General features: G+C 45.2%; 1 long non-coding RNA gene across 1 annotated transcript; it reads left to right on the top strand.

Annotated features, from left to right (window-relative positions):
• Positions 1 to 8,417, top strand: LOC121454867. The gene is made up of 3 exons (XR_005975367.1): positions 1 to 57; positions 4,005 to 4,154; positions 8,288 to 8,417. It is a non-coding gene; the product is annotated as an uncharacterized LOC121454867 (long non-coding RNA).
• Positions 8,418 to 23,159: the final 14,742 nt, after the last annotated feature.

Raw genomic sequence — 23,159 nt, 5'->3', positions numbered from 1 at the left:
GGATTGCATCTCACCAGAAGAAGGAGGTACTCCATGGTAGACCTCTGAGCCACACAGGTGATTTTACGTCAAAATTCGTAGACTCGGGCTTCTTCCACCTTTCCTGAAATAGGATCTCCACTGTGAGGCACTGCATACACCAGGCTACGTGACCTGCAAGCTTCCAGAAGCTCTGTCTCCTCCTCCCATCTTGCCACAGAAATACTGGTTTTGCACACGTGGTTTTGCACACAGTTTTAAGTGTGCTCTGAATATTCACACTCGGGTTCTCACACTTGCTTAGCATCTTCTAGCCTCTTGTTACTTTCTTTTCCTGGCAAGCTCTCATTCTGTAGCCCAGGCTACCCTGGAGCTCTGCGTGTGCCCATTCTCCTGCGTTAGCCTTCAAGTGCTGGGGGTTCCAGATGTGAGCTACGATGCCCTGACTCTAGTGCTCTCCTTTTTTTAAAGGAAGAAGCCAGGCCATAAACAAGCTAGCCATTTCTAGACTCATAACTAATATTTGGGATATCACAATGGTTACGGTGATTACATTTCTTATTTTACCAACGTGTTTTGCCCTTAGAATTCCCCATTATATTATGGAGGCCTTTGCTTGTATGTTGGTTCTAATGAAAAAGGAGTGATTTCAGCTTTCTCTAGTTCCTTCTCTAGGACCAAGTTTACAGAGAATATGGGGAAAATAAGGGCTGTTTTTGAATCATGGCCCACTTCTCTTTTGTTTGTCTGATTTGTGCGTTCACTCTGAAGCTATTGCGCAGAAGCACAGGTAAGTTAACCCCATAACTTGAAGCTATCGTACCTGGCCAAGACAAGGTCCCATGTCGGCTAGCCACCTCGATAATGTGATTATGTGGCCAGTTTACTGCTTTGTTTGTGCCAGATTTTCTGCAACAGAACAAATGGCAAGAGAAGAAAATACTTTTTGAGAAATTGAGACTACCCAGAACAGTCCCCAGACGATGTTGCTTACAGTCCAGTTTCCTGCACTAGTGACACCTGGAGATGTCACCATTATGTTTTACTGTTAGCAGGGTGCTGAAAGCCTTCCTATCTCCTGTCAGGCCTGGACACCTCCTACATGTCCTGTGTAGAACCCTACACTGTAAGGGCCGCTCCCTCTAAGGGCAGCGCTAAGATAGATGGGGTGGGAACTGTGTAAGCAGAAGGTCTGGGCTGCTTAACTGAGTTTTACAGTTTGAAGTGAAAGCCGCTGGGGCTTGTGATCCACCTGCAGGGGATGCAGGGATGCCCTTTGCATTAGAATTTCAAGTCTAGTGCAGGGGATGCAGGGATGCAGGAATGCCCTTTACATCTCATCTAAACATCCAACGAATGACATCTGGCTCTCCTCCTAGCACCGTTTGCTTATTCCATGGATGAATGAAATACCTTGATTGGAAAGGCCTTCCATCATCCATGACAGACTTGTTCGGCATTGCAGGGTGGCTGTGAGTTTTGACTGTATGTCTGATGGCTAAGTGCAGTGGTGCCCCAGCGCTGTTGACTGATGCATAAAAATGTAGCTATAGAGACTTCAGTCCCCAGAGCTCAGAGAGCCACCAGAGACTGTGGCAGATGGTGATTAACTCAGTCCCGTGCAAGGCATGGGTGAGCCCCTATCGCCTGTCACTTGGCAATGGAGGCAGCATTTACCTGTATCAACTGTACAGATGTGGACGGCATTGCCTAGGTATTAAAGACATGGCTAAACCCCAGCTTTCTGTCATAGACAATATACCTTGCTATTCATAATTAGCAGGAGATAACTGTGTTGATTAAGAGATTGCCTGTTTCCAGCAAGCCTTATCTAATGATTAGTAGACACTGTGAGGGGGAAAATCACACAGCAGATGAGTGACCGTCAGGAAGGCATCCCACGCCAATGCCAAGGCTAAGCTGCAGTGAGTCCCTTTCCACCTTCCTTGCCTTCATTCACGTTGGCCCTGAAACCTTCTCCATTCCCTCCTGTTCATTCTCAAAACATCAGTGTCTTCACCCTTTCCTTTCCAATCCCACAGCACAGACATTGGCTTCTGTAGCTGGTGTCTCACTTTCCAGAACATTCTCCATAGCACTGCAAAGTGCTTCATCTTTTCAAGAGTCTGCTGAATCATATCTAAGTCCTCAGCTCAAGTACATCCACAGCTCTTCACAGCTTAAGTCCTAATTCCGTTCCTGGCACATAGTTGTCACCAACCAGTGAATGCTGGATGGACCAGCTCAGACAACTTTCCAGTTCATTTCAGGTTGTACCGGTGATTCCTACCGGTAAACTCTTAGTCATGGAAACTGATGATCATTTAAAGTACCAGGGCCTGTATGGTGTTGACAATGAAATAGCTAAAGAAATTAACACTGAAGCTACATTTCTCTCTAGTGAAGAATTTGGAGTCACCACTTGGACCTCATTGAAGCCTTGATCACTGCACCAGTATGGTTCAAGTGGAGGTGCGAATTTCAACAATCCTCACTTGAAAGCCATATTTTCTACTTCTCTGTGCAAACTCAACCTGCCTTACTGATTTATTGTTTAGGTTCATCCAATGTGCCTGTCTTCTGTCACACATAAAGGATTATAATGTTGGGCTTGGGATTACTGGATGAATGTTTGCAAATCAGCTGAGTATGTGAGCATGTGGATTTCAGCCATTGTAATAGTTACTGCTGATGTGCCAAAAATACCTGACAACAGTAATTGAAGAAGGGAAAGGGTTCCTTTGGGCTGACTATCTGGGGACTCAGTTTATCATGACAGGGAAGATCTGGGGACAGGAGCATGAGGTGGCTGGTGACATTGTGTACACAATTTGAATGATGGGTATGAATGCCCATGCTCAGATGGCGTTTGGATATTTTCCTTTTTACTCAATGTGGATCATAACCTATAAAATAGCACCTCCCACATTCAGGTTCTCTTACAGACATACCCAGAGGATAAATGGCAATGAAAATTAGCTGTCATATGGTGGCCTTACTGAGAATGGCTTCCATAGGCTCAAATGTTTGAATATTTGGTCCTCAGTGGGTGAGACCATTTGGAAAGGATTTGGGGCTGTGACTTTGTGGAAGGAGGTATGTCATCCGAGGCGGACTTTGGAGCTTCAAAAGCCCACACAGTTAGCAAACACTCTCTGCCTGATTTTGTGGGTAGATAAATGAGCTCTCAGCTACTGCTCCAGTGCCATGGCTCCCTTCCAGCCATCATGCCCCCATCATAATGCTCACAGACTCTGATCCTCTGACATCATAAGCGCCAAATAAACCTTTCTTCTGTAAGTGGCCTTAGTCATGGTGTCTTAGCATAACAATATAAAAGTAACTAAGACACATCATAACCACTTTTGCCTAAAAAGAAATCTAGATCCAGCATTGAAGTTTGCACTGGGGTTGGGGGCTGCCTTCCATGGGCCCTTTAATGGTTTTCAAAGCTGAGACAATTTAACCTTAAGCAAAGCATCAAAGAATCTTAGAATAATCATTTGATCCAGATAAAAATGGTACACATCACGAAAGCTTGCAAGTTGTGTAAAATCTGTGAATTGATTGAAACGGCCCCTGCGGATCCCATGTATGGAGTCCGCTCACAACCCTGGCTGATATCCCACTCTGCTAAGTGACAGGGTAGGGATCAGAACCCTAACTGTCAGCTGACAACACAGCTCTGTTTTTATGTTTTCCCGGATGACACTGACCAGTCACTGAAAACACGGGAAATGAAGTTGATTCAGTGATTCTGGCTAGTATTAGATGGCTCTAGGTAACTGGCTCTATATGCATATTCCTTTGACCCCTAGCTCAGAAATCTCTCCGCTTTTCTGATTTCATACGCTGTCTTTCCTAATTGTAGGGTCAGTGTCAAGCTGCCCATATGCCAAGTACTGAGGGAGATGTGGGAAGTCAGCTTCTGCTTCAAAGTTATTTAACACACTCTTAATTCTTTTGAGCAATAGCCGGCGATTTTGGCCTACAAGCTAAGTGTAACATTTCTCTCACCGTTCTAGAGTGGCGCTGCTACTGGATAAACTCCCCTTGTGCTGTTGGAACACTGGAGACTAATTATATGTGTAGATGGTTGCCAGCCAAAGCCGACTGGTTTCTCAAGAGTTTTGCCTCCAGCCAGCGTGATGATACTAAACAGTTCTCACTCTCAGGTACAAGACAATACCTGTGGTGGAGCCTGCCAGGGCCCACAGTAGCCACAGAACAAGTTTTTCACGCCCAAGTGCAATCAGCAGATCGGGTGAGGCAAGAGAGCTGATGCAGGGACTTTTCATGCCTGACAGTGGGAATTATCTTTAAAAGACATCTTAAATGCAGCCCAGTTTGGTTTCACACTCCCTGGGTAGCCCAGACTGGCCTCAGCCTTGCAAGTGCAGGGGTTAGAAGTATATGTATGTTATCATGCTTGGCTAATATTTAAAATATTTTAAGAATTATCTTTACATGACAAGCACTGTCATGCAATATTCTTTTCTGCTTTATTTCAGTCTTATTAGCGGCTGCTATTTGGCTTAGAGAATGTCAGAAACTTGTGTGTCTATGTTCATCTGATTCAGTTTGTCCCAAATAGTGAAGAACATTAAATGGGGTCATCTGAGGTAGAGGCAGCAGTGGCTTTCGGAGGATTGACAATCATTTTGGGGGTTCTTATTCTAAGCTAATTAGAACCTTGCATGGTGATTACATGCCTATAATTCCAACACTCAGAAGAGGCCAGAAGATTGCTACAAGTCTGGCCAAGATTTTAGATATTATATGCTGAGCCATCTCTCTTGCCCCACAGGCAGTCAGGCAATTGTATATACATAAAAATTTTAAAAAAGGAAAACAATGAGTATTCTGATGTTCACAAATACACACCCTAGTTTGTTGATGATTCTTGCTTCATAAGTCTGTTTACCTGCCTGTCTGCACACACACACACACACACACACACACACACACACACGCTAAGACAGTGTCTCAAAAGGTTTGGGGGAAAATGGTTCAGTCATTGACTATTCCTGTAGAGGCTCTGTTGTGTTCCCAGTGTCCACAGTGGGGCTCACAGGCGTCCATAACTCCAGTTCTAAGAGCTCCAATACTTGCTCTGGCCTCCGAGGGCACTGCATGCGTACATGTGGATCACTGGCATTCAGGTAGGAAAAATGCACGTGTATATATAAATTTTAAAAACTTTTTAAAAAGAAAAATGAGTAGCTCTGACATTCATACTCTCGAGTTTGTTGATGATTCTTGCTTCATAATTCTGCTGCGGGGCAAGTGAGATGTCTCAGTGGTTAAGAGCACTTGCTGTTCTTTCAGAAGACCCAAGTTCCCAAAATGTTGGGGACTGCAGACCCTCAGACCCTGACTTTCTATGACCCCTTGCCTGCCAGAGTAAACAACTTGTTTTCCTATGTTTGCAGCTGCACTGAGCACAAGACCCTCATGAGTTCCTGATGGCAGGGGAGGTTTCTGGTGAGCTTGCAGCTGAAAAATCCTGAGAGCTAGGGTGTGGCCATCAGTCAAGGAGAGCTCTATATAAGCTGCCCTGGAACACAATAAAATGGGCATTCTTGTTTCAAAGATGATCTCTCTCTCTCTCTCTCTCTCTCTCTCCCCCTCCCTTCCCCTCCCTCCCCTCTTTCTCCCTCCCCCTCCCTTTCTCTCCCTTCCTCCCCCCCTTCCCTCCCCCCTCCAGCCCCTTGCCCAACTTGCGAACTGGTCCATGGTGCAGGCGCCACACCAAGACCTTTGGTGATCCCAACCACTTGTAAGCCCAGCTCCAGGAGATCCCAAGCCCTCTTCTGGCTTCCACAGGCATCCATACACACATGAGTAAAAAAAAATTAATCTAAAAAAGTCCTCTTTTAAAATTATTTTTATTATTTTATTTGATCGAGAGGGACACACTGGCCATCGTGAATGCACTGAGGTTAGAGAATAACTGTGTGGAACTGGTTCTCTTCGTCCATCTTTCTGTGGTTCCAGGGATCAAAGTCAAGTAACCAGGCTTGTGTGGCGAATGCCTTTGCCCATGCGGCTGGTGTCTTAAGTCTATTTTATAGTCAGATCATTGACAGAATTAAAAGAGGAGGGTTGGGAAGTGCAGATTTGGTCAAAGATTGGTTCTGTCACGTCCTCGTTGGGTTAATGTCTGTACAGACATAGAAAAGGAATAATGTAGTACCTATTGAGTTGTTAGGAAGATTAAATAGAAATATAAGATAAAATCACAGGGCTTTAGTGTGCAAAAGCTTTCAGGCATTCATGGGTAAAGCTGTAGTTGTTAACAGAATCTAGATTTAAAACCAGAGAAAGGGTTACTGTGTTAGCAACTGAAATGAATTGCTGTGGAGTAGCATAGGAAAGCCGTCTTATTTAAAACAGAGAACAAACATTTTTAATGCTCAGTTCTTGGAAATCAGCCCAATCGAGTTCCAAAATGTCAAATATCACAATGAAAGTAGCTTTGACTTAGGAAGAAAAGGTTTTCGCAAGCTGGAGAAACGGTTGGCTTGGAGTTTTTCTGAGTCTGTGGCAGTTAATGTTAATTGTGTGCTTGATAAAATCTGTAGCCACCTGGGAGACACGCCTGTGCGGGACTCTCTTGATTACTTTAATGTGGGAAACCCTGCACCATGAGTGTCTTGAGTGCCACCGTTCCCTGGCTGAAGCTCCAATGTTGCCGATCCTTCACTGGTTAAGCAGAGGAGGGGTTGTGCAGTAGCTTTGCTTGCTCTCAGCTTCCAGACTGTGGACACCACGTGACTGACTGTAGTCTGGACCTCCCGGTCACCAGGAGCTATAGCCTTGAACTGTGAGCTAAGGTAAATGTTTCCTTTCTCCCTTAAGTTGCTTTTATCCTGGTAGTTTATCATGGCATCAGGAAGAGAAATTAAGACAGGGTCTCGCTCTGTAGCTCAAGCTGGCATTGGCATTGAATTCCTGGCAGTCCTCCTGCCTCAGCCTCTGGGAGTGCTAGGATTGTAGGTGTGAGCCATGGTGTCAAGCTAGAGAAACCTCTGGTCAGAAGAAAGACGGTGAAGAGAACGGTGTCATTGTCACAATGACGGTTTGACATTTGCCCATAATTTAGATCAAACAACGCAGAGGCAACTCTAAATTCTTCAGAACCTTTTTTATGGGCCTTCTCTTGGGGCTCCTGCCTACCAAACAGACAGAAAAGCCGAACCACAGGCCTAGTGTTATATAAGCTCTCAGCAGGATGGGAACTGAAATTAGTTCATTTAGTTTATGGAAGCATCTGCTGAGTGCATACCAATCCTGGGGTTTGAAGCTAAGCACCAGGCCACCACCCCCACCTGCCAACGCCACACATAGAAAATGCCTCTGTGCAAGGATTTAAGATATCCTCTCTGCTGTGCCAATGGGGACTGGGCTCTTTGGCAACCCAGAGCTGAGTGTTGCCCTGCTGTATCTGCCTGTGAACACATGTTCAGTTACTCTCTGCCATTCAGCAAGAGGCTGCTTGGGTTCTCTTCCTGCCCACCAGGACCTCCTAGAAGTTTCTAGATCCAGGAGGATTTTCTTTGACACCAAAGAAGGGCCTCTGAGATTCCCCCAGAAAGTTGGATTTCCTCACACAGCCATTTTGGAATCTCAGTTGAATGCTGACACAGATACTGTCACCCTGGTAGCCTCGGTGTGACAGAAGCTAAAGTATCTTGCCAGGGTTCAGTGACAGTCTGTGGTGACTGCTCTCCTGCATGATTATGGTGTTGAAGGTCCAGCAAACAAGCTTTGCAGCCTAGGTCTGAAAGACTCAAGCTAGCACAACTGAAGGAACATGCAAACAAGGCATTGAGAGCGTGGTGATATCACATGGAGGGCTGGAACATTGCAGGTCCAGGGGGAATCTTCACACTAGCAGTTTGCCATTCTTCCCTTCTGATCTGATCTACCCTTGTGACTGTCCTATGGTGTTAGCTTAGGCCACTGATTTTCACCCATCCAACGCTTAGGATGTCATCAGAGAACATCCGAAACAACCCGCTGTGCTGTGGCAGCCCTGACCTGATATTCCCATACATCTTCTTGGAAAGAGCCTGTAACAATAAAAGCTTACGTAACTGTTTCTCCATTGGAACATGTTTGGGCTGAGCTGCAATCTGTGTTCCTGGGCCATGGTTACTCCTGTCTGGCTCCAGACTGAACCCTCTCTCACCCGCCCCCCTCCAAGAACTGCACCTTTCATTGACAGCATTAACGGGTGCTTAGGGTTTAGGATCAGGAAGCACAGCTTCATCTGTGCTCATTTTTCTTTCTTTTTATTTTACAGCATTCACCGTGTTGTGAAGAACGAAGCCTTGAGCTGGACATGGTGATGCGACACATGAAATCCCCACATTCTGGAGGCTGAGGCAGGAGGATTGGCACAAGTTCAAGACTGACCTGGGCCCCAATATGAGATTTTATTCAATGGAGGAGGGGGAAAATGAGGGAGGTGAAGGAAGGGGGGAAGAGGGAAGAGAGAGAAGGGAGAGAGGAAGAGGAGGAAAGAAAGAACAGAGGCCACGAATGCATAAAAATGAAGTTGAGGTTTTAAGAGCTCAGCTCATAAATGAATCTTATTACTTTTCCTCAAACCTTAATAAATTACTGGGTTTCTCTCCCAATATTCAAACAGCTAATAGCTGTGTTGAACAGTGTTCTCTTCCCTCCAAAGAGAAATTCTAATTAACTGGAGCGTTTCATTCACCCTCAGCGATTTCCAGACGTGGCTGTGTTCCAGTGGGTCTTGGTTGTTCTGACGTCCTTTGTGAGCCTCATAAAAACTCGCTTGGATAGGAATCTTCCCGGAGCTCAGTTCCGCTCTGTTTTGCATTCCTGCTGGTCCCTAGGGAGTGCTCCAGCTTGGCTCTGGCCGGTCTGGCGCGCAGCTGGAAAAGGAATGTGGCTTGTGGGAGGAGGTGCTTTGCCTGCTAGCTGAGGGTGTCCGAAGCCTGTACCCCACACTAGGTAGGGGTCTGTATAGGCTTAGGTGTAATGTGTCGCTTGGTGGTTCTCAAGGGAGTCCATTGAAGCTGGACTTGTGAGGGACCTTATTTTGTTTAGAGGGAGTTACAAAGACAACCCCTTTCTTGGAATACCTTTCATTTCTTTCCTCACCGTTGCTTCCCAGAGGCCTAGCCCCCAGCCCCCATCCCTCTTGAGTTTGAGCTTAGGTGTAGGATGTATTTTTCCACCATTGTTAACACACCTACCCGGCAACTTCTGTTGTCGTCTCAAAAGGCAGAAGTGGGAGACCCAGGCTGGGTTTCCCTAGGATGTACCCTTTGAAGGGATTTCAGATAACATGCGAGGGGACACTACTGGGCCCTGCAACTCTACCGCATCTTCTTCCTTCTCTGCAGGTCTCTCGGTTCAGTCACAGCCCTACTTCTCAGCCTGGACTCGCAAATCTCCCAGGGTCCCTCTCTCCTGGAGGTCTGCTTTCCTGTGGGTTAGCTAGAAGCCCCAGCGGGCATTGCAAGCAGCCCTCTCCTCACCTCCACAACAGTCCTTGCCCTGAATTCCATATCCATCTCCTGCCATTAAAAGTAGTCCCGCAATCAGATGCCCCAGGGTGGAATTTGTCTAGGTCTTTCTCAAGTCCCTGTTTCCTCACACAGTCAAGAACCCAGGATCCTTGTGGCAGGAACTCAAAAAGGGAGACCAGACAGGTTTGGTTTTTTTGTTTTTTGTTTTTTGTTTGTTTGTTTGTTTTTGTCTCTTCCTAGCATCTGGGTTTGCCAGAGCCAGAGCCACAAGAGTTCCAGGTGGTGTCCCTGTGCCTTGTGCTTTGGCGGCCAGGAACTTCTTGCACTTCCCAGCTGGATGTACAAAGAAAGGTTTCAGGATGGAACACGTTCTTTGGTTATTAGGCAACATTAACATTCCAGCCCTGGCTCCTTTCACCGCTTGCTGAAGGTTAATATTCAGGAGGATGCCTATATGTTTTTCTTTGGGTTCTCCTTATTTAGCTTCTCTAGGATCACTAATTATAGGCTCAATGTCCTTGGTTTATGGCTAGAAACCAAATATGAGTGAGTACATCCCATGTTCCTCTTTTTGTGTCTGGCTTACCTCACTCAGGATAGTGTTTTCTATTTCCATCCATTTGTATGCAAAATTCAAGAAGTCCTTGTTTCTTACTGCTGAGTAATACTCTAATACTAGGCAGTTTGGATGCTCAACTTACTAGACCTGGATGGAGGTGGGGGGTTCCTTGGACTTCCCACAGGACAGGGAACCCTGATTGCTTTTCGGGCTGAGGGGGGGGGGACTTAGTTAGGGGAGGGGGAGGGAAATGGGAGGCGGTGGCTGGGAAGAGACAGAAATCTTTAATAAATAAATAAATTAAAAAAAAAAAACATTCCAGCCCTGGGCCGCGGATAAACAGTTCTTTAGATAGATAATGCCTGGGTGTGCTCTTTCCTTTATATGCACTGGGATATTTGTGAAGTCTCAGGAATAACCAGTTTTCCTGGAGGATTGGCAGGCCTAAACTTCCCAAACTTTCCACCTTACCCCCCACACAGCAGGTGAACAGTTCTAGCTATTAGTTAAAGCATTAATTATCAGGATGAATACCTTTGGAAAGGAATCTCTAAGAAATTGATTTCTTTTCCAATTGATATAAAAGAAATGTGTTCAAACAGGAACACGTTGTGTTGAAGTTGTGTTTGTGTAGGAACACAACTGTGCACTTCTCAGGGTTAGGTGGTGAGGCAGGCAGCAGCAGGAGGGCCTTCGAGCTGGGGAACTAGCTCTGTCCTCTCTGGGACTTGCCCTTATACACGTCACAGGGCTCTGGAGCACACAGGGCCCAGACCTGGTCAACTTGCAAGTCTTGCCACTCCCTCTATAAAATGACAGTGGTGGTGTGGTTTTTGTCCTCGGGGACATCATCAGAAACCATAGGCACACCTGCCACAGCCTTGGAACTAGAAGACTCCTGGCCCACAAGCTATTGCCAATTTTACCTTAAGACCTTAGTGACTTGGATTCTAATCAAATTTTAAATATTGCATTATTTTCTGTATTTGGAAATTTTATTTTACGATTATAGCACTATAGTCAGTGATTGCTAACTAGGACTTTAAGAATAATGGCATTGGGCCAGCACGGTGACGCTGAAGAGTCCAGGAATACAATATAGAAATAAGGTGTGGGTGCACCCCTCGTGGTCCTGAGTACCTTGCTCGTGCTCCGTCTCCTTCTGCTCCTGATTTGGACCTTGAGATTTCTGTCCGGTGCTCCCATGTGGGTCTCTGTCTCTGTCTCCTTTCATCGCCTGATGAAGGTTAATATTCATGAGGATGCCTATGTGTTTGTCTTTGGATTCACCTTCTTATTTAGCTTCTCTAGGAACATGAATTATAAGCTCAATGTCCTTTATTTATGGCTAGAAACCAAATATGAGTGAGTACATCCCATGTTCCTCTTTTTGGGTCTGGCTTACCTTACTCAGGATAGTGTTTTCTATCTCCATCCATTTGTATGCAAAATTCAAGAAGTCCTTGTTTTTTACTGCTGAGTAGTATTCTAATATGTATATATTCCATACTTCCTTCATCCATTCTTCCGTTGAAGGGCATCTAGGTTGTTTCCAGGTTCTGGCTATTACAAACAATGCTGCCATGAACATAGTTGAGCATATACTTTTGTTGTATGATAGGGCCTCTCTTGGGTATATTCCCAAGAGCGGTATTGCTGGATCCAGGGGTAGGTTGATCCCGAATTTCCTGAGAAGGCCAGCTGGCCTAGGTCTGAAAAAGCATGGGATAAATCCGGATTAGCTGAACATAGCGGACAATGAGGAATACTGAGGACTCAAGAACAATCGCAGTGGGTTTTGATCCTACTGCATGTACTGGCTTTGGGGGAGCCTAGGCAGTTTGGATGCTTACCTTAGGAGACCTGGATAGAGGTGGGCGGTCCTTGGGCTTCCCACAGGTCAGGGAACCCTGATTGCTCTTCGAGCAGATGAGGGAGGGGGACTTGATCGGGGGAGGGGGAGGGAAATGGGAAGCGGTTGCGGGGAGGAGGCAGAAATCCTTAATAAATAAATAAATTAAAAAAAATTAAATTAAAAAAAAAGAAATAAAGTGTTCAGCGGGGCGGTGGTGGTGCATACCTTTAATCCCTGCACTCAAGAGGCAGAGGCAGGCAGATCTCTGTGAGTTCAAGGCCAGCGTGGTATACAAGAGCTAGTTCTAGGACAGGTTCCATAAAGCTACAGAGAAATCCTGTCTTGAAAAACCAAAATAAATAAATAAATGGTCCAGTCCAGAAATATAGAAATAAAAAGCTGTAAACTCGAACACATTTTGGGAGAAAAAAATAAAGCTAGAAACCACTGTTAACCTTTTACAAACACTTTTTACCTTAAGAGCAGACATCCTGGAGGCCGCTGTGTACAGAGGTAAACTATACCACCAAAGTCTATTAAACCAGAAGCAAGCTTTATTCCAGAAAAAGGAAAAAAAAAATCCCCATGGGGCACACAAAGCTTATCAGCTATAGCTGTAGCCACTCTCTAACCCCGCAGACAAGAAAGGCAAAGGCAGAAACAAGAATAACAGGTGGTCTGTCCCCCATCATTGTACAACCCTGGACCCAACAGTGCAGGGTAAAGTAGAACTCAAGTTCAAGGCCAGCCTGGGCCACAAAGTGAGAGCTTCTCTCAAAACAAAACAACGAGCACAAAATATAAAAATCCCAATAGAAAATAAATTTTGTCATTAAGCTATATTTAGATACTATTTTTAAAAAAAAAAAAGATAACAAGAGTTGCCAGGGTCACAGATTTTCCAATCTTTGGCCTTTGGGTTACGTCGGAGCTTACCCAGGAGCACCAGGTCAGAGCTTGCCCCTTGCTCAAAACTCAGGCGCTCCGCCAGAGCTCTAGAACCAGTTCCTCAGAGAATACTGGAGCCTTTGCACCTGGCATCTCCTGCCTCCTAGGCCTTGCCCTCCATCATCTCTGGCTGCTCCTCACATTTCTGGGGCCATTTTTGCAGCCCCCTGCGTTGGCCTTGCTTGATCTTCCCTCAACCTGGAACCCCTGCCTCCCCACCCCCACACTGTGCCTCCTTCTCCTCCAGGTCTCTACCCAAGTGGCAGCTTTCAAAATGGGGGCTTTTCTCCCCCCCCCATAAAAGAGTACACCTCCTCGCTTTCTAGATTCCACTTTCTTACAACCACCAGATACAATTTGTTAGTTATTGTGCCTGCCCCCCCCCCCCCCGGAAGTCAATTACTCCTGCATCTCCAGCACCTAGAACAAGCATCTGTCAGGTGCTTGCTGGTCAACGAAGAAATCCAGACGTCAGTCTGGGACACCTGGTAGTGAGAGGAGCCACATGCAAGCTCCTTGGTCATATGGGTGTATCCAAGAAGCTGGGCAGGAGCTGGGAATCCGCTTGATCTGCAGCAGAACAGAGGAGGTCGGGGAGTGAGGGGTGAACTAGGAGGCAAGGTAGCCTTGAGACACTCAGAAAGAAGAAATGGTCTTGTGATGGAGACATGGAAGGAACAGCAAGAGACTAGGAAAGCATCTTGAGGTGAATGACAGAGAAGACTGACGGAGACCGTGGCAGTCAGTGTTGGTCAAATGTGACAGAGGCCCTGGAATAGAAAACGAAAAACCTAGGAGGCTGACTAAAGATGAGAGAGAGAGAGAGAGAGAGAAAGAGAGAGAGAGAGAGAGAGAGAGAGAGAGAGAGAGAGAGTCTGTCTAGGGGGCAGAATTAGCTGAGGCCATGGCAGAGGTATATTCAAATGAAAAGGAAATATGCATTTCCTGATAGAACTAAAGCTGAGGGGGACCAAGATGGATGGACCATGAGCATCAGAGCAACCATCTTTGCTGTTGCTGAGAATCCGGGGCAAAGTGGGCATGGGTAGAAGAAACTGTCGTGACACCCCTTGCTGGAAGTCTTTAATGATTTTACATTAATTTGTTTTCTAGTACAGAGAGGCAGGGGAGAGGGATGCACAAGGAGCAGTAGGTGACCAGGGCATTCTAAGAAGCAAGTCAAATGAAGTTATGTAATGCCTAGGGGTCTGCCTCCAGTCAGTGCCAACAGGTGCCTCTTGGCTGCACCTGGAGACCCTGTTCCTTTGTGTTTGCTGCTAGTGTCAACTGGTTTCAACTTGCAGGGGAATCACCTGCAAAACTGGTTAAGGGCAGCTTCTGACTCCAGGCCTGAGTTGACAGTTCCTCTGCCTGTCAGTTGTTTCCTCTCTGGGGCACACTGCGAAGCTGAAGCTGGGGAGTCTTTGCCGTTTTTTTTTTTTTTTTTTTTTTTTTTTTTTCCCCAAAGGCCTGGGATGGAGTCAGATCTGGAATTTGGACAGATGTTAAACTTAAATTTGAAAAAAAGAGAGAAGGCTCAGAGGAACAGCAGAGGCAAGGCTCTCAGTCTGAGCAGGATGGAGTCGAGGGCCTAGCTAGGTCGGGGTGATCAGAGCTCCTTGATGAGAAACACGGGAAAGAGGAGCATCCAAACTCCTCCCTCTCCTTTCTTCTTGACTTTAACCAGATAGTTTGTGTTGGGATTTGGACAGCCCCGACTGCACGGCTGAGCGACATAACCACGGGCGTTACCCGGAAAGGCTGCCTCTGCGCAGCAAAGGAAGCCCATAGGAAGCCCATCCATCATCTCTCGGATGTTTTCCTTTGGAACGGGGCATCCCCCACTTTAGAAGCGGCCCAGTGTAGGAGGAACTCAGAGTATGCAGCATCTAATAACACCTCACCCTGCTTCTTGGTGGGTCGCTATTTACAACTTCTTAAAAGTAGCTCCGGGTGACTGGGTGCAGGGCAGATGTGACTGGGACTCTGTTCAGAGAGCAATGAGAGCAAAAACTCACCTTCAGTTTTCAATACCGGGGCCCCAGGCATACGGGTTAAGAACTTTGCCCACGGCTCAGTCCTGTGGCATGCTAAGTCTTTTAGACCATTCAGCAGCAGTGTGCTCACTGACTACTCGCTGCATGAGCTAGGGTTCAAACTCCAGGCGCTTTGAAAGAGCAGTACAAAAGTAACCAAATGCCTTTCCACTCCACCACCCCCCCAAACCTTTGTTTTCAGAGTTTTAAAATTTAGGATCAATTGGAAATTTAATTTTCACTTAATGTTAATTCTAGTTCTGCCTTGAGAACATATATATGTAAGTATGTATGTATACATATTTATTTACTTATTAAAACCTGGTGTAGATGAGATGATTCAGCGGGTAAGGGCACTTGAAGCCCAAGAACCTGAATTCAAGCCCCAGAAACCACATGATGGACAGGGAGAATCAACTCCACAAAGTTGGCCTCTGATGACCACACACGCTTGGCACAAGTGCACACACAATAGATAAATGTTTTAAGAAAAAAAAAATCGGGAAGTAGAAAAAGACAAGATCTCCTGAGTAAATTGGGAGCATGGGGACCCTTGGGAGAGGGTTGAAGGGGAGGGGAGAGGCAGGGAGGGGAGCAGAGAGAAATGTAGAGCTCAATAAAAATCAATTTAAAAACCCAAATCTATGTAGAAAAATGCTAAAATCAATAGTATTTACATTTACTACCAACCAACACTGAAACTGAACAGTTTAGTTACTGCTTAAAATAATTTTTTTTGAAAGTATTTTGAAGATGAAAGGCATGCAGGATAGATAATACAATCAATCTAGAACAATTCCTTCATATTCACCAGACTTCAGCCTAGCGGGTGCTCAGTCAATGTTTGTTGAATGAATAAATGATTCTCATTTATTTTTAAATACATTTTTAAAATGTCCTTGGAGTCAAGGACAAAGCATTAAGTCTGACTTCTTTCCAAGGGTGCCACTACAAATACGGTTACGTGACTTGTGTCAGTGAATACTTGTAGACTGGTCGATCTTTTTTGTTTCTCTCGGCCAAGTCTCTCCATCCTTCTCTTTAAGCTTGACCCCTGTCCCTTGGCTCCACTTACTCTGGTTTTATATTTAGCCTAGTGGGGGTTACCCTCGAGCATGATCTTGATACCCTTCTGAGAAGCTAAAGTAATTTTGGATGTGGCCTTTCATCAGACCTCAACAAATTTTATTATATAGTTCCCATGTTTAGTGTTTGAATTAAAGATGGGAAGAAGATTGCTTATAGTTCAGATTTTCCAGTTAGAATGAGTCATATTTTTATTGTAAAATAGCCAATCCTAGTTTCTCTTTCTTTTATTTAGATTTATTTTATTTTAAATACCGTGTATAGTGTCTCGTGTGTGGGTATGTGCACATGGATGCAAGTGCCCTTGGAGGCCAGAAGATGGTGACAGATTGCCTGGAACCAGAATTGTAAGCCACTTAGTGTTGGTGCTGAGAACTCATACTCTCTGCTGTAACAGGGGGACCTGTTATCACGTCTCCAACCCTAGTAATATTCCTGGCCTCAATTTTAAGAGTCTCCTTCCTGTGGGTTCCAGAGTCATTTTCCCCCAAGTCATTACATGCAGAAACCATGCACATCTTGCTTTATATTTCTTGCCCCAGTTTTCTACTTCACCTTGGGGGCTCCAGGGCTGCTTTGTTTGTTTGTTTGTTTTGGTTTGGTGTCCAAGATAGGGTTTCTTTGTGTAACAGCCCTAGCTGTCCTGGAACTTGCCCTGTAGACCAGGCTGGCCTCGAACTCACAGAACTCCGTCTGCCCCTGCCTCCTGAGTGCTGGCGTTCGAGGTGTGTGCCACCTCTGCCTTGTGAGCCTGCATTTCTACCAATATATTTCTTGAGAGTCTACGTAGAGAAGAATGTTCTGTGGTCAAAGAATTTTAGAAAACGCTGTGTAATGTATTTATTATACCCATGAACAGACAGAAGAGCTTAGAAGGCAGGCAGGACTTTGGAGGTTGAAATCCAGGTAAAATCCACGCCTCCAAGTGTTTCAGAATGCTTAGTCCTGAATGCAGATGAGCATAAGATCCTTCTTAAGATATGACAAGATACACAGTTTATGAGGCCAAGGTCTCATCACGTTCTTCCTGGAGTAGATGTTTATGGCTGGTCATAATATCTGTCATTAAATGTGCACTAAATACCAGTAAAATTTTATTTTATAACATTCAAGTTGAACCAGTAAAACACTACTTTTTATAGAATTTTTTTCAATAAAAAGTCAAGTGTCTTAAATGGGAGTTTCCTAACTAAATATTTTAACAATATTCTATAATAGTAGAAGTCAAATATTTAGAAGTAAAGAAAATGGGTTTGGGGGGACCCATTAGAAGACAAAGTGCACAGTAATCTTAAGGTTAAAGAAAGGAACATCACCAATGAAAGTAGCTACACCTCTATTAAAAATGGCTCTTACCTGAGTGAGAGGAGATGCATCCGATGATCTTTACAGCGTCCGATGGTCTTCACAGTATCTGGTTGTCCTTATAGCATCGATGGTCCTCATAACATCCAGTAGTCCTCATAGCATCCAGTGGTCCTCATAGCATCTGGTAGTCCTCATAGCATCCGATGGTCCTCATAGCATCCGATGGTCCTCATAACATCCGGTAGTCCTCATAGCATCCAGTGGTCCTCATAGCATCCGGTAGTCCTCATAGCATCCGATGGTCCTCATAACATCCAATGGTCCTTATAGCATTGTCACTTTATAAACTATACAGTGTAGTATGTGCATAGCTCAGGTGTAAGTACAGGAACACAGCACCTACAGCTCCTTGTTTCATAGTCTCCCTGTGTCCCTGAGAACTGTGTTTGGACTCTGAAGTCAGCTCACAGTATGGAGTGGGCTGGAGAACATGGTCATGCCAGTCAGAGCTATCCCTCAAACCAGCTCCAACAACCAAAGGAGTTTCTTTCCGCTGGTGCTCCGTATCATCTCTGCTCCACAGGGCTCACCCTGGCTCCTGTCTCAAACACGGAACAGCTGGCAAAGCCACCTTTCTGGAAGTAGTATATTACACGAGAAAAAGCAAGCAAGGAAGGACTTGACTGCCGCTAGGAGTCAAGGCTGGAGGAGATTGTCACAGTCAAAGCTGTCCAGTTCTATAGGGTCACAGGAACTGGGGGGAGGGAAGCCTAGCGCCTGGACTGGAAAAGTTTAGAGTAGGGGGTAGGGTAGGCCCGTCATACTCTGTAACATGTAAGGACTGAAGGCTGCGGAAAGAACTTGGCAGTCAGGTCCACTTTGATATGTTAATGGACATATCAGCTAGCCACTTGTCCCGGGTTTGAGACCTAGCATTGGTCCAACAGTACCTGTAAGGATATTTTCAGGTTTTCTGTGCTTCTAAGATATGCAGCCAGCATCACTTGTAGCTACAGAAAGTTTGGGACTTTGTGGCGACCCAGGGAGAAGGTGTGGAATTCAGTTGCCGCTCGGTGACTTTCCGGGTGATTTTCCCCTGAACTCTATTTCACTTCCTGCACAGGATCCTAAAGTGCCACTTTTGAGGCAGGCACAGCACCAGTCCTGTTATTTTTTCTACTTGTCTATTTTGGTGTTTCCTTTGCTGGGGTGGTAGGAAGTTGGGGGAGGGGGTAAGAAAAGAAAGTTTTTACAGGGACACCTGGAGAACAACAGTACATTCTGGTCGGGCAGCAGGGCTGCTTGTCTTCATTATTTGAATTCCAGAAATCTTTCTTTCTGATTGGAGTAACTTTCCAGTAACTGTTTATGTGAAAATATTATATTAGGGGTTGTGGCATTGCTATTTTTATTCTTGACTATCTCATGATTTGAGAGTATTAGCTAATGATTTGATGACCTGCTTTAAACTCATGAAAATTATATATATATATATATTCATTCCAGCCAATGGGTAGAACCAGGGAGCAGCAGAAAAGAAACCAAATCAACTTGATGCAAATCCACCACAGTCTCAGCCTCTCTCTCTCTCTCTCTCTCTCTCTCTCTCTCTCTCTCTCCTTCTTTCTCTCTCTCTCCTCCCCCTCTCTTCTCTCCCCCTTCTCTCTCTCTGTGGGGGGTGTGGGGGTGCTCCAGCTGACTCCTCCTGCACAGGGGTTGCTAAGCTCTGGCTCCCTCCAAGGGAGGGACACACTGGAAAGTGATTCCCTAAGTTTGACTTTTGTTCTATGACCTCTCATGAGGGCACTCTAACAAGAGGGCCAGTACCAAAATGACTTTTTAAGCAGCCAAAGGCAATTTTGAAATGTCTAAAGGCAAACAAGGGGGGGATCTAGTCATTCTCTTCCTCTCTTCCCCCACCCTCCCTTTTTCTCTTCCCTCCTTTTCTAGTAAACAATAGCTGGGCTGCTCTCTTTCCCTCTGTTGAAAGAGCATGGTGGTGGCTCTGCCTTTAGAAGCTGGCAATGTGGGTAAAATATGAAATGTTTGTTGTAAAATCATAGAAGAGATTCCCAGAATAGGTTATGAAAAGGCAAGCCACTCATTCCAGTTGTATTTCTCAAATTGTCAATCTTACCTTCGAATAATGGTGGAAGTCAAGACATCATTAAGCTACTTGGCTGGAACAAAACATCAATTGTACCCAGAGGAAGGAACTAGAGACCTGGAGAAATTATACCTGTTGCAAGGATTAATTCTCAAACTTGTTGGGGCTGAGAAATTAAAAATATCTGTGAAAATTAGCATTTAATGCCAGTACTTGGGAAACAGACAGGCAGAATTCTGTGAATCTGAGGCTAGCCTGGTCTACATAGTGAGTTCCACGCCAGCTGTGGCTATGTAGTAAGTCCTTGTTTTTTTTTTTTTTAAAAAAAAAGAGAAACAGAGAGAGAGAAAATACAACATGAGTAAATAAAATGGGAGGTGGCTGCATTGAGAATTGAGAGCCCCGTGCTAAGAATTCCCTAGTGAAAGCCACGTCTAGGGAACCCAGCATCTGAGTTCTTGCCACTCCCTCGAGGCCTTCGGAAGGCATGCCTCAGTTACTGCAGAGTCTGACTTCTTCCGCTTACTGCTGGTCTCCTTGTTCCTCCCAAATCGTTTGACTCTCACTGGGTATAGGAGTATGTACATATACACAAAATTTAAACTTTACATATGGAGGGGAAACAGGCACTATCTGTCTTTCCTCCTCACCACAACCCTCTCTTGTTCTCTTGTTCCCCTCCCTTTTAGTCTTTCTCTTTCCCCATAATTCCTTCTAATCTCATGTCACATATGTAGAATTTCACAGCGCAGATTTCGTGTGTGAGGACAAGCTGCAATGTTTGCCTTTCTGGGTCTAGTTTATTTCACTCAACACAAATCTCCAGTTTCATCCATTTTCCTGCAAATGACATGACTCTTCTTCTCTACATAGCCATCCTCTACATAGTCCTTCTCCTCCTTCACACAGTCCTCCTCCTCCACGTGTTCCTCCTCCACATGTGGTCCTCCTCCTCCCCATGTAGTCCTCCTCCTCCACGTGGTACTTCTCCACACGTAGTCCTCCTTCATGTATTTCTACTTATCCCCCCCCCCCTTTTGAGACAGGATCTGCTTTTGAATGTTGAAATTACAAGAAGCTTGGACTTTCGAGAAATGACAAAACCACACTGTAATACCTTTTCACTCCACTCAGAACAAACCCTACTTAGAAAAAACAAGCTATAGATGATCTGGGCAACAGAGAAACTCTGATCTAAATGAACTCTAACTCTCTCTCTCTCTCTCTCTCTCTCTCTCTCCAGTTCTTTTTTTTATGTTTAATTTTTGTTTTCTTTTGTGTTTTTTAAATAAATTCTAGACATTACTTTTTAATCAGATGATAAGGAGCAACTACTTTTAAGTACAGTTTTGTGAAAGACTTATTTACTGCTAATAAGAAGGAGATAGTAATTGACCAGATGTCTCATTTTTCCAATAATAAAAGACACATGGTAGCCAGCTTGGCTTACTTTCTAAGAACTGGTACCTGATCTTATTGGCAGGAGATGGTATATGTTATGTGTTAGTTTATATATATATGTACATATATATGATATCTATTAGATAATATAGCATATATTAATAAGAAATACCATGGGGAACTCCAAATGCAGCTGAGACATGGCAGTGCTTACAAATTCTTCAGTTGTTTCCCCCATTTTTCTTTTGTTCTTGTTTGGTTTTGATAGACAAAGAAAAGAATCCTTAAGGTGGTCCAACCCTGCTTGATCTGGCAGAGATTCTTTTGCCGTGGCAGTCCTGTCCCTCAGTTCTGTGTTCCCTCTGGCTCGGCCTCATGCATGCTGTCGCATAGTTTTGGTGTGTTGATGCATTCCATCCTTAGAACTAGTGCCTCTCCCAATGCCACCTCCTCCGCTTTCCCCAGATGCAATTATCCATTTCAGCAGCTGGCTATTTCCTTTCTTTCCTTCCATGTGCTTCTGAAGAGGTGTTCTCTGTCTGTAGTTAATTCTCTGTAGCACCTGCTAACCCATCTGACACAGAAGGTGTTTAATAAATATTGGTCGAATGAATTACATGTGACAACAGATGCCAAAGGATTTATGTATGTTAAACACCTGACATGCAGCACATAATAGAAGCAGTTCTATAATTGTGCTTCGCTCCCTCTGGTGTTTATCTGTGTATCTGGTCGAATGTCTACCCTGCACTGGGCTTTAAATACAGAGCATGAGGGGCCAGCAGTGAGCCCCTTCATTCAGTAGAGCTGTGTATCCATTGATGAGGCTAACGTTATCTGTGGGTTGTTTCAAAATTCCTTAGAGTTTTCTGTTTTGCCCAAGCGCTTATCATAAAGGCCTTTTTCTGATGTGACCCTTTTGAAAGCCTGAAATAACTCTTGACCTTCACTCTGTTAGAAGCAACTGAAGGACGTTAGAATGATTGTAGTGTTTGTTTACTTTTATTCTTAGCAAAAATATTAGCACTCACTGTCCCATATGATCTCCTTAAGGTGGTCGCTAATGCCTCTTTGTATTAACTTGGGAAACAAATGAAAAGGAAATTAAAAAGAGACATGTCTGCTGAAACTACAGTGCACCTGGTCACCTGGCTGGAACACTGGGCAGGTCACCCTTCCAGCCTCAGTTTTCTTGTCTATAAAGTCCATTATTAGAGTGACAAGGCCTTCATCGAATCCTTTTACAGGGTTGAAAACAGCGGTGACTCTCTCTGGTGACCGGAGGGAAGGCGCTTTGTCTTGTAAGGGGCAGCATGCCTGAAGTCACTGTTTGCACAAGAGGAGCGTGCCTGTGGAAGCCGTTGCTATGATACTGACTCCTGGCAGGTAGAGAGCAAGCATGCCAATAGCATCTCGAAATGCACACACATGTGTAATGAAGCATCCATCTCCAAGCCTAGCTGTCTTCCTGCCTGGGAGTCTGCTTGCTCCTGGACTGAGAAGCTGGCTCAGAGCCAAGTGGTTATCGTGCCCCCACGGTCACTGCCGATAAGCCAAGGGCAGATGTGTGGACTGGGCAAGACCTCAGAGGTTGAGGCTAAAACAAGTAAAGGAACTGTCTGAGCAGAAGTTAAGATTCTATTGATGACTGGCTCCTGCTGTGTGTGTGTGTGTGTGTGTGTGTGCGTGTGTGTGTGTGTGTCTGTGTGCACATGCGTGTGTGAGTGCGTGTGTGTGTCTGTGTGCACATGTGTGTGTGCATGTGTGTGTGCGTGTGTGTGTGTGCACATGTGTGTGTGAGTGCATGTGTGTGTGTGTCTGTGTGCACATGTGTGTGTGTGCGTGTGTGTGTGTGCGAGTGTGTGTGCACATGTGTGTGTGAGTGCGTGTGTGTGTGCGTGTGTGTGTGCACATGTGTGTGTGAGTGCGTGTGTGTGTGTCTGTGTGCACATGTGTGTGTGTGCGTGTGTGTGCGTGTGTGTCTGTGTGCACATGTGTGTGAGTGCGTGTGTGTGTGTCTGTGTGCACATGTGTGTGTGAGTGTGTGTGTGTGTGTCTGTGTGCACATGTGTGTGTGCACATGTGTGTGTGCGTGTGTGTGTGTCTGTGTGCATATGTGTGTGAGTGCGTGTGTGTGTCTGTGTGCACATGTGTGTGTCTGTGTGCACATGTGTGTGTGTGCGTGTGTGTCTGTGTGCACATGTGTGTGTGTGCGTGTGTGTGCATGCACGTGTGTGTGTGCGTGTGTGTGTGTGCGTGTGTGTGCACATGTGTGTGTGAGTGCGTGTGTGTGTGCGTGTGTGTGTGCACATGTGTGTGTGAGTGCGTGTGTGTGTCTGTGTGCACATGTGTGTGTGTGCACATGTGTGTA

This window comes from Microtus oregoni, unplaced genomic scaffold (assembly GCF_018167655.1).
Source record: "Microtus oregoni isolate MIOR12 unplaced genomic scaffold, Mior012 000013F_ref0000133, whole genome shotgun sequence".
Taxonomy (NCBI): domain Eukaryota; kingdom Metazoa; phylum Chordata; class Mammalia; order Rodentia; family Cricetidae; genus Microtus; species Microtus oregoni.
The sequence above is the reverse complement of the archived record's forward strand: the minus strand, read 5'-3'. Positions and strand labels throughout refer to the sequence as shown.